Source organism: Eretmochelys imbricata, chromosome 5 (assembly GCF_965152235.1).
Source record: "Eretmochelys imbricata isolate rEreImb1 chromosome 5, rEreImb1.hap1, whole genome shotgun sequence".
NCBI lineage: Eukaryota > Metazoa > Chordata > Testudines > Cheloniidae > Eretmochelys > Eretmochelys imbricata.
Genome location: NC_135576.1, coordinates 84,009,796 through 84,022,162, shown reverse-complemented (window position 1 = coordinate 84,022,162; position 12,367 = coordinate 84,009,796). Strand labels below are relative to the sequence as shown.

General features: G+C 42.7%; 1 protein-coding gene across 3 annotated transcripts in view; it reads right to left on the bottom strand.

Annotated features, from left to right (window-relative positions):
- The window catches only part of AUH (AU RNA binding methylglutaconyl-CoA hydratase), a 181,864-nt gene that overhangs the window by 101,529 nt on the left and 67,968 nt on the right, over positions 1 to 12,367 (bottom strand). The window lies entirely within an intron of this gene.

Here is a 12,367-nt window from a genome sequence, read left to right as displayed (position 1 = left end):
GTAACATATCTTCTTCAATGACGATGCTGATCTTAAAACCAATTGTCCAGAATGATTGTTCAGTGAACATATGACACTCAATCTTTCTGCAACTAAATTGTGGTGCAAACTTTCCCTTCAGCAGCTGCTCAGTTCTGCTCTTAATTTATATTGTAAACTCCGAAAGCACAGTCCATGGCATTACAGAAATAACAAAACATTTAAAATTGTTGTATCTGTAGATTTCAGAGTAGCAGCCGTGTTATTCTGTATTCGCAAAAAGAAAAGGAGGACTTGTGGCACCTTAGAGACTAACAAATTTATTTGAGCATAAGCTTTCGTGAGCTACAGCTCACTTCATCGGATGCATTCAGTGGAAAATACAGTGGGGAGATTTATATACATAGAGAACATGAAACAATGGGTGTTACCATACACACTGTAACCAGAGTGATCACTTAAGGTGAGCTATTACCAGCAGGAGAGCGGGTGAGGAGGAGGAAGAGAAGAACTTTTGAAGTGATAATCAAGGTAGGCCATTTCAAGCAGTTGACAAGAATGTCCGAGGAACAGTGGGGGGTGGCGGTAGGGGGCATAAACATGGGGAAATAGTTTTACTTTTTGTAATGACCCATCCACTCCCAGTCTCTATTCAAGTCTAAGTTAATTGTATCCAGTTTGCAAATTAATTCCAATTCAGCAGTTTCTCGTTGGAGTCTGTTTTTGAAGTTTTTTTGTTGAGGTATTGCCACTTTTAGGTCTGTAATCGAGTGACCAGAGAGATTGAAGTCTACAGCCAAGCTCTACCACACAACAGCATTTGCTCCAACCCCTCAGACAGAGACAAACACCTACAAGATCTCTATTAAGCGTTCTTACAACTACAGTACCCACCTGCGGAAGTGAAGAAACAGATTGACAGAGCCAGAAGAGTACCCAGAAATCACCTACTACAGGACAGGCCCAACAAAGAAAATAACAGAACGCCACTAGCCATCACCTTCAGCCCCCAACTAAAACCTCTCCAATGCATCATCAAGGATCTACAACCTATCCTGAAGGACGACCCATCACTCTCACAGATCTTGGGAGACAGGCCAGTCCTTGCTTACAGACAGCTCCCTAACCTGAAGCAAATACTCACCGGCAACCACACACCACACAACAGAACTACTAACCCAGGAACCTATCCTTGCAACAAAGCCCGTTGCCAACTGTGTCCACGTATCTATTCAGGGGACACCATCATAGGGCCTAATCACATCAGCCACAATATCAGAGGCTCGTTCACCTGCACATCAACCAATGTGATATATGCCATCATGTGCCAGCAATGCCCCTCTGCCATGTACATTGGTCAAACTGGACAGTCTCTACGTAAAAGAATAAATGGACACAAATCAGACATCAAGAATTATAATGTTCAAAAACCAGTTGGAGAACACTTCAATCTCTCTGGTCACTCGATTACAGACCTAAAAGTGGCAATACCTCAACAAAAAAACTTCAAAAACAGACTCCAACAAGAGACTGCTGAATTGGAATTAATTTGCAAACTGGATACAATTAACTTAGGCTTGAATAGAGACTGGGAGTGGATGGGTCATTACACAAAGTAAAACTATTTCCCCATGTTTATCCCCCCAACCCCCACCGTTCCTCAGACATTCTTGTCAACTGCTGGAAATGGCCCACCTTGATTATCACTACAAAAGGTTCTCCCCTCCCCCATCGCCCTGCTCTCCTGCTGGTAATAGCTCACCTTAAGTGATCACTCTGGTTACAGTGTGTATGGTAACACCCATTGTTTCATGTTGTCTGTGTATATAAATCTCCCCACTGTATTTTCCACTGAATGCATCCGATGAAGTGAGCTGTAGCTCACGAAAGCTTATGCTCAAATAAATTTATTAGTCTCTAAGGCACCACAAGTACTCCTTTTCTTTTTGTATCTGTAGCCTTGCCAGAGCACAGTTGAAACATACATGTAAATAGCAGCAACTGTAATCAGGTTAGAGCTGGCAGCTCTGTGCATCTGAGCATTGCCAAGTATGGTATCCCCACATCATGATGGGTCTTTTCCAATGTACTTGACCATGGGGGAGCAGCTACTAGATGGCTGAGTAGGGTGAAGTACGGGAAGGAATTCTCAGTCTAGTGATACTAATCTCACCAAACATATCTAACAGGTTGTATGGTCACCAGGGAACTGTGAAATCATGATATTGTTTGCATATCATTTTTATTATAATATATGCATATATAATTGTGATAAAAATATAAGCATCCATCCTCATCTTTATTGATTTTAGGTTCTTTCCTTTCATGTTCACGGTGCACTAAATGAAGACTGGAGGAGAACGCTATTCTAGGGTTTCCTACTTTCTTCAGTGTGTGGATCACAATTTAACAAAGAGATAGTTGAGAAGGCAACCTCTGACCAGCTCCCCTCCTATTCATGAGCACATAATATCTCTTTGGAAAATACAGCAATTGGTTACAGAGAAAAGTATCAGGAAACTAATTCATTTTTAGGTGTCTTTATTGCAAAAATAACAGAAACAAAAAGGAAAGCCAGCACAATTTGTACAGCCAGCAGTCTTTAGACCACCAATAAGCAGTCCATAGATCACCTCTAGTTCAGGACCAAGAGTTTTGAAAGTTCTGCATTATTCTATATTACATCTATGCTATTACAGCAATAATTGACTCGTTGAAATTATCTGTGAGTAGTCTTTTACTGCCAATAAAAACTGGCACCAATAAAGCACCCTAAAAAATATTTGTCACTCCAGGCATCAGAAGTTACTTGCAAGGCTCCAAAATAGCTATTACACACACCAGCTACCAGATAGCATATAGGGAGTAAAGGATCAGGAACCAGGCCTACCCAGGTCCTGTCTTTGTTCGTCCACTTTTCCCATATATTGTACGTGAAGATAGAAAGGACAGACTTCTCTAATTCCGTTCAGGAACTGAGCTGCCAACATGATAATCAGGAACCCATATCTATGCCCTTGTATACTAAGCATGACAGAATCTGGCTTCAAAAGTTAAAAGTTGCCATAGATCAACTAACAGAGATAGATAACTGAAAAATAACTCCTGGACCATTGAAAGCTTAATTGCCAGTAATCACAATTTTTAGTGATTATTACCTACATTACTCCTGCGGGAATTCTGTGCCACTGTGCATGCACATAATTTATGAGCCTTGCACATTTTTATTTTTGCGCAGAAAAAGCTTCTGCTGAAAAGTTGCTGCAATTCTGCCTTTTGCCCACTAGAGGGTGCTGTGACAACAGCCCACAGCAGCAGCTCCCATCAGAAAATAACTTCTGCAGGTCTGCCTTTTGCCCACTAGAGGGCACTGTGGCAATAGAACACAGCAGCTGCTCCCAGCCCAGCTAGGGAAGAGAAAGAGCCTGCAGAGCCTTCTTCACAGTACCTGTAGGGCCAGGTCAGGAGACCAGGGCTATGGAGAGATAAACAGTGTGGGGATGCTGGGGGGGGGGGTCAGACAGGGGCTCATAAGGGCTAGTCGGGGAGGGCAGACTGGGGCAGGGGCTCAATGGGAGATGAGGCTTAGGGCCAAAGCGGGAAGAGGTGCAGGGCTACATAGGGATGGGGGAATGGCTGAGTGGGGGCACAGAGACACATAGGGATGGGGGACAGGGTGCAGGGCCACATAGGGACAGGGGGTGCTTGAGTGGGAGCACATGGGGACAGAAGGAGGGGGTGCAGGGCCACATGGGGATGCAGAAGTGGGTGTCTGAGCGGAGATGGAGTGACACATATGGACAGGGGGTGCAAGGATACATGGGGATGGGGAGTGAGTGTCTGACTGGGGGTGGAGGGACACATGTGCCTGACTGAATGGGAGAGGCTAGGGGTCAGCCAGGGTCTGCATGGGGGGAGCTCCCTAACAGTCCTTCCCTTCCCCTGCCCCCATACCCAACAACCCTCCAAGTTCACCCCCAGGCTCCTTCCCTCTAACTCAGCTCCTCTGTTACCTGACTCCACCCAGCCTTTGCACTGCTTCTGGGGTGTGTGGGAAATATGGTTCTGTACTGTAGTTTAAATGAATTATTGCTCAGAGTTCTGCATTAATATGCCTACTAAGGAATCTACTTGTCAAAAAACATTTTCTGATGTTGTTGTTGTTGTCTGTATTGTTACAGACATACTTGCTGACAAGTATTTTGAAATAAAGGACCAAAAATACTTGAAACTGGTGTGATTATATTTGAATTATTTATTTTAACAAATAAAATATGCAGAATTTTGCAGAATTTGAAAATACTGTGCACAGATTTTTTAAATTTTTTGTTGCAGAATTTTTTATTTTGGGGGGCAGAATTCCCCCAGGAGTACTAAGAGGATTCTCTTGAGAGGATAGCAAATAATCACAGCCTCCATGGATAATGTTCTGAGTACTAACTAAATAATGACTGGAGGACTCAAAGCTAGGCTGCTTCATTTGGTGGTAAAGTAGATTAGTCATTTAAAATGTTAGCTACAGTGCAAACCAAACACACCATCCCACAAGGAAATGAAGACTCAGGAGTAGAAAAATATTATAAAATCAACTTGTTTTAAAGAATTACAGCTAAAGTTCCTAATAAGCAGTTCTAAAATTCAAAACTCAGAAATAAAAAGGAGTTTGGTTTTCTTTACCTTGTGTTAGCATGCTATGCCATCACTTCACAATGAGTTTAATTCTAAAGAGCCAATTGCAAACTGGCAGTTGACTGAGTGACACTTGAAAGGTAGTCTCTGAATTCTCCATAGCTGCTCTGTGCTAATCTGTGACATGCACATATCAAAAGAACAGTAGAATTATCCATTTTAACATCCTTTCACATAAAAATAAACATAAATGTAAAACTGTAATTGTTTTGGATAAAAAAAATTGCGTTCCAAAGTAGTAAAAATTAACATCAAGGGTACAGCCTGTTGGAATATTCACAGATTGCTTGTGTTATCTTCATTTTTGAAATACTGTATGCATAAAACAGTCCAGTTCAAAGCAATTCTGATCAAACATTTGAAGATCAAGTCCTGCAAATTCAGTTGATTTGGATGCACTCAGATTTGAAGAATGCTAAATTGAGCAGATAGACATGTCAGTCTCAACAATGATTTTACATGGCAAGACTCAGTTGCCAAATGGTGAGTGACAGACAAAATCTATTTAAAGCCTTTTCCAGCAGCTTGATTGTTTTATTCCAGAACATTCCACAATTTCAGTCACTCTCTGGAATGGTTTTGACACACTGTAAATAAAGGCACACCACATTAAGGCATGTTTTGCATATCCTAGTCAGCAGCTGGGCAATAGGAATAGATTTCAAATGTGATTAGTATTTATCAATGCAGAATCACAAGCTGCAAGGTGCAAGTCTACAGAAGGAATTAAAAGTATGGTTGGGTGGGCAGATTAATGAATAATTTAACAGAAAAATAGAGAGTGCAAAATACAGACCAGATAGGTAAAGTAATCTATTCTAGTATAGAGCTGAAAGTTGTCTTTAGAGGGAGAAGTAGTAAAAACTTTTAAAAAAGGTCTAGGTAATAAGGTAACACATTAAAATATATACAGAAGTTAGGGTTGTGTCAAAGTATAGCAGAGCATCAGAATAAGGAATCAAAGGCAAAATAAGCCAGGTCATATAATGAATTTCTAAAGGATTATTTCACACATCACATACACTGTGAGTCACGAAGCAAAAAGGCCAAGGACCTTAAGTCATCTAAGAGAAACAATAATTCACCAAAAATACAATTCAACTACAATTTCTAAACAAAAACTTGATGGGAGAGGTAATTCCCTGCATTTATTTTGTATTACTGGCAAAGGCACAACATTAAGGAACTCAGACACCACAGTGGTGGATACAATATAAAAACCTAGGTAGGTAGATCACACAGTCAATCAGAAAACTTCAAAAGCTGTGTCCAGAATTGAGGATTCATAACACTGCAGATTGTTATAACAACACTGGTAGGTATATGGACCTTTTAGTGTATGGTAGCAGGGTCACACAGCCAGTTAACACATGGCAAGCTAGTGCGCTGTAGATTTACACCCTGGCTTTCCACCCAAAAAGCGTCCACGTAAACAAGCCCTAAAATAACTGTCTGATTGGAGGTGGGTAGTAGGAGTCCTAACAATAACTGCAGAACAGTCCTACTAAAGTTGGCATCTGGTCTGGAAGCCTCTATTTAAGAGCAGTGTCTTGTAAATGTATGGACCAAGCTCCACTTAGCAAATTTCAGAAATGGGGCCTCTCATCAAACAGGGCGCATAGGCTGCGTGAGCTCTAGTGCAGCAGTTTTCAAACTGTGAATCGGGACCCCAAAGTGGGTCGTGATCACATTTTAATGGGGTCACCAGGGTTGGCTTAGACTTGCTGAGGCCCGGGGCCAAAGCCCAAGCTTCACCAGCTGGTGAGCAACGAGAATCAGGTTACAGGCCCAGGCTTCGGTCCCACCCTGGAATCGTGTACTAATTTTTGTTGTCAGAAGAGGGTTGCAGTGCAATGAAGTTTGAGAACCACAGCTCTAACGGAATGAGCTCCAATGTGACTCTAACCAGGCTAACTTGTAACATGCCTTTAAACAGTTGAAGACCCATTTAGATAATTTCCATGAGACTATTGCCTTCCCCTTAAACTTTTCTGCAAAAACCACAAACAGTCTAGGTGTGTTCCTGAATAGTTTTGTCCTGTCAATGTAAAAAATGATAGTGCCCTTACCACATCAAGTGTTTGCAGGTTAACTTCCCCAGAGATGGAGTGAGGCATGGGGATGAAAATTGGGAGATAATTAAACTGGTTCACATGGAATTCTGAAAAAACTTTGGGCAGGAACTTGGATGAGGACTAAGTGACTCTGTCTTTATGAAACACTGTATAAGAGGGACCCATCATTAGGGCTTGAATTTCCCTTACCCTTCAAGATGATGTAATGGCCAATAAAAAGGCAGTCTTTGTAGATCTATGGTAAAGGAAAAAGGCCTCTAGGGGATTAAAGGCAGAACCCACCAACCCTGCTAATACTATACTGAGGTTCCAAGAAGGACGGGGATCCTAAACTGGGAGAATATATGAATAAGGTCCTTAAGGAACACGACCATTGCACAGTGGGAAATACAGTATGACCCTGGATAGGAGGATGATGTGCACATACTGCTGCAAGATGGATTGTTATGGTCCACCAGCTGTTAGAAAGTCCATTTTGTTTCAGAGCTAGTAAATAGTCCAATATTGCTGAAACTGGTAATGTCAAGGGTGACAACTGGTGCTGAAATGCCTAACTAGAAAACCTCTTCTGTTTAGCTTTATAAGTCAGTTAGTCTGGCTGAGGATTCCTGCTTTGGAGCAGAACATTCTGAACTTCAATTAAACAGCTTCTTTCAGTGGATGTCATCAAGACAGCTTCCAGGCTAACAAATGTAATAAAGGTGGGTCTGGATCTGATGGTTGTTCCACAAGACTAGAGCAGGTACAGTCATGTCAGCTAGAGCAGGTACAGTCATGGGGGGCTGTGTTGAGTGATTCATCAGATCTGAATACCAGAACTACCTGGCCCATGCTGAGGTTATTATAATCATCAGTCCAGAGTCTTGCCTCAATTTCCTCAGAACCTTCAGTATCATGGGATAGGCAGAAAAAGCATATATTAGTCCCAGTGACCAAAGGATGAGAAAAGTGTCTGCCAGGAGCCCAAACTCAACACTTCTCTGGAACAAAATGTTTGAAACTTGTAGTTTTGGCTTGTAATAACCAAGTCTATTTCTAGGAATCCTCACTTGCAAAAGATGTTCTGAATATTTGACAAACTACTCAGGGTTGTTTGAGAATTACTGCTGAATTTGTCTGGTAAGGTGTTCCAAAGATCAATAAGATTTTGAGCCACTGATGTGATTTGATTTGGAATGCACCATGTCCAGAGCCAGATGGATTCCAGACAAGAGTCGAGATGACTTGGTTCCTCCTTCTCTGTTCATGTAATGCACAGCTGTGTTGTTGTCTGTCAGCACCTGGATTGTAGCTCTTCAGAGTAAAGGCAGAAATACATTGCATGCCAAGTGGAAGGCTCTGCGTTCCAGGATATTTATATGCAGATGAGCTCCCTGAGGGGACAACATGCCTTGAGTTATTAAGTAATCTAGATGAGCTCACCATCTCCATTGTGAGTGTAGACATATATCATTAGTGCCTTAGTAGGTAGAAGTGCAGAGAAACTTATTCCCTTGCATACCTGAAGAGGGGCTTTCCACCAGTTTAACATGACAGCTTCTTGACCAACATGTCCATGTGGTTTCTCCTGGATATATACACTGTTTTCAATCATCCTTGCATGGAACATAGGTGAAGTCTTACAAACTGCATCATACAGGTGCATGAGGCCATGTGTCCCAGATATCTAAAGTATGCTCTTACTGATGGTTTTGGGTGAGCCTGAAGTTGGTTAATGAGGTTTACTGTCACCTGGAATGACTCCTACGGAAGATCAGATCTCACTGACCTGGAATCTAACAGTACTCTAGTGAATTCTATGCTTTGTTCTACAATGAACAAGTTTGGATTTCTCTGTTGACTTTGAGTTCCAGGTTGTGAAGAGCTTTAATGGTCACCTGTTGGAGTGATCTTCCTCAAATCAGCCAGTTGCTGAGGTATATATAGCTTTGGACTTCTTTTCTCCTTAGATCATCCTCATAACTTGTCATTCCAAAACTGCAGCCAAGACCTGGTGTTGTCACTTGTCTCAAATAGTTCCTCAGGGGTAGGATGTTGACGGGGACACAGGATCAGGCAGTGTTCAAGTGTTTGCTTTGGCTCTTCACTTCTGGGGTTATTCCTCAGCTTCTACTTGATCATATTGTCTACAGTCTTTGTCATCCTAACTTGCACTCAATTTAAGGTACAGCAGTATTTTCATTCAAGATCAGTGCTTGGGGAGGGAATCGTTCTGAAGACAGGTTCTCCAGGATCATTGGAATATCTTGCCATTTTGTTACTCTGTAGCCTTGCACAGAGGTATTTTGGGGTAAAGGATTTTCAGAGGCAAAGTTTTTTGTGGACTTTAGCCTCTTGCATGGTCAAATGTGCCCATATAGTCTCAAATTTTATGCACCTGGTTTTTGTCCCTCCTTTCTACTGAAGGCATCCTGCCTCACTGATGATGGTGTAATCCCTGTGAGGCAGTGTAGAGACAGCATCCAGGTCGGTTTCAAAGTACCTGTGATGATCCTATAGGCTTGACTGAGTTCAGTATCAATTGTGCGTGCATGGCTTGAACACGACCATACCAGAACACAGTACTCTACAGCTGAGTAACACAAGTCAAGACTGGTTGCTCTGTGTATTTTGAGGTCAGCTCCCCATTTTGTACTGTGTACTCCTGAGCTAGTGCAAGTCTGTCAACCAACATTGGGAATCACACCTCCCAGCTGCAGTGTAGACATACCCTTTGTGTCTTTCTCCCAAGGTGTTGATTTGGGAGGCCCTGTCTGCTGCAACCTCTCAGACAGCAGCTACCACAAATAAACCTGGTAACTACATGGAAAAAATATTCAAATCCCTTGGAAGAGACTTTGTACCTCCTGTCAGCTCACTTGGACATGGCCAGAATAGATGCTGGTACGTGCCACAGGCCTTTCACAGGCTCCAGCAGTCCCTCATTTATAAGTATGATGAGCCCCTCCCCAGGCATGGAAAGGCGCAAGATGTTCAGAAGTTTGTGAGGATGTTCCTGCACCACTTCCAGAGGCATATCTAGAGTCGTTGCCATTAGCTTAATGAAATTATCAACTAAAGGAACGATTGAGGGATTTACTGCTTCACTGGGAGACGAGGAGGAGACTGAAGCAGGAATAAATTGATCTTCCCATACAGATGTAATTCCTCATCACTTTCTCCTGCCTTTGCAGGATCTGAGGCTGCACTAGCTAATCTGGCTATGTGGGTTTATAGTGCCTCTTTGGGAAAGGTGATCTAGGCCTAGAATGGTTTGAAGATGCAGGCCATGAATTGTGAATTTGGCTGTTCCACGAGGGCATTCAGTAGGGCCAAAGCTGATATAGGTATTGGTACTGGGATAGGGGACACATGAGGGGAGGGGGGAGTACAAAAAAGAATGCTCCCTATGAGCCCTGGGTTCTTTCCTGCTCTCCCTTACAGATCCGTCCTCGAAAATCTCTTCCTGACTCCCACTTTGCCACCCTAGGAGAAGGAGGAGGCTGCTGCTATGTAGGAGATGAGTCCCAAGTGCATACCTTGGAATGAAGGTGAACAAGTACACCATTTTCAAGACAGGCACCGTCCTGTGAGGAATTCTCTGTTTCTGCTGGGCTCTCACTAACAAGGTAGGGCATGAAGTCTGTATCAGAGATATCTCCTTTACCTACCATGTCAATAGACTTAATAGCCAGTGGCTTAGTTATCACCTCTTTCATTCAGGAAACCCCAGTACAGGGACCACTGCTAAATCACTTGGTACCATACATGTGCTGGGTACTAAAACACTAGGTACCAATGCGCTGGGCACAAAGGAACAGAATTCCAATGTTGCCTGTACAGAAGCACCATTTGCCAGCATGCTGGGTTGAAGAACCAGTACTGAGGTTAGTGGGTGCCATCAGTGCTCTCTTAACAGTTGGGACCAGGGCACCAGAGGGATTCTTCCCAGGCCATTGGCTGCCTTGACTGCTGAGCCCCAGTCAACATGACTTGTGTCATAAATATAAAGGGAAGGGTAAACCCCTTAAAAATCCCTCCTGACCAGAGGAAAAATCCTCTTACCTGTAAAGGGTTAAGAAGCTAAAGGTAACCTTGCTGGCACCTGACCAAAATGACCAATGAGGAGACAAGATACTTTCAAAAGCTGGGAGGAGGGAGAAAAACAAAGGGTCTGGGTCTATCTGTATGCTGCTTTTGCTGGGGACAGAACAAGAATGGAGTCTTAGAATTTAGTAAGTAATCTAGCTAGGTATGTGTTAGATTATGATTTCTTTAAATGGCTGAGAAAATAGCTGTGCTGAATAGAATGAATATTCCTGTCTGTGTGTCTTTTTTGTAACTTAAGGTTTTACCTAGAGGGACTCTCTATGTTTTGAATCTAATTACCCTGTAAGGTATTTACCATCCTGATTTTACAGAGGTAATTCTTTTCTTTTTACTTCTATTAAAAGTCTTCTTGTAAGGAAACTGAATGCTTTTTCATTGTTCTAAGATCCAAGGGTTTGGGTCTGTGGTCACCTATTCCAATTGGTGAGGATTTTTACCAAACCTTCCCCAGGAAGTGGGGTACAAGGGTTGGGAGGATTTTGGGGGGGAAAGACGTGTCCAAACTCCGTTTTTTCAGGAACCCAGATAAAGTTTGATGGTGGCAGTGGAAAACCAAGGGCAAAGGGTAAAATAATTTGTACCTTCGGGAAGTTTTAATCTAAGCTGGTAAAAGTAAGCTTAGGAGGTTTTCATGCAGGTCCCCACATCTGTACCCTAGAGTTCAGAGGGGGAAGGAACCTTGACAACTTGTGAATCCTATACCTCAATTTAGTAGACACCAGACAGAGTGATCTATGGCTTAGTTCAACTCTGGAGTATTGCTCCTTCCTAACCTTGCCAGAGGTCAAAACTGTAATGGAAATGGATGACAGGGACTTCTTGGTTGAAGTAGCCAGGGAGCTCAGGGTGGAATCTCAACTCATTAGAGAGCTCAAGGACAGGGACTGACAGAGGACTGAGGGACCAGCTGCATCGTTCCTTTTGATGTCCAAGGTAGCTTGCATAAAAAGATCCAGGAGGAACAATTTTAAGTGAGCTTGTCCACCTTTCTAAATCCATTTAGAGAAGGAATGACATACGGTAAATTGCTAAGGAACATGTCCTTCTCCTAAATGAAACTTGTATCTAGAGTATTCAACATTAAAGTACTGAAGATTAACAGAAGGAGCATGTTTTAAACCCCACAGATTTTGCTTCTACTATTGAAGTAGTAGAGTTCGTGTGTGGGGAGAAAGGATAGCGGTCCTAGCCTAAAAAACAGAACCTGACTAAAATGGTTGCTTGGGTTTGTGTTGGTAACAGACAACAAAACTAACAACTAGCACACTGAACAGAGAAGCAGGCAGACACTGCAAGAGTTCCATCTCGCTGCCATGGACAGTAAGAAGGAAGTGAGGGGTGGCTGGGCCCTCTTTGCCCTTTATGCTTTCAGGTGGGGGACAGGAAGACAGAATGCAGGCATGGTCCCAGCAGACACTGCTGGCTAAGAGAATCTGATTAAGCATACAAGGCGCATACGCACAGGAGTGGACTCCACATGGATAATCACTTGAAGAAGAACACTATAGATATTTGTTCTATGCAAGGGTATGTCT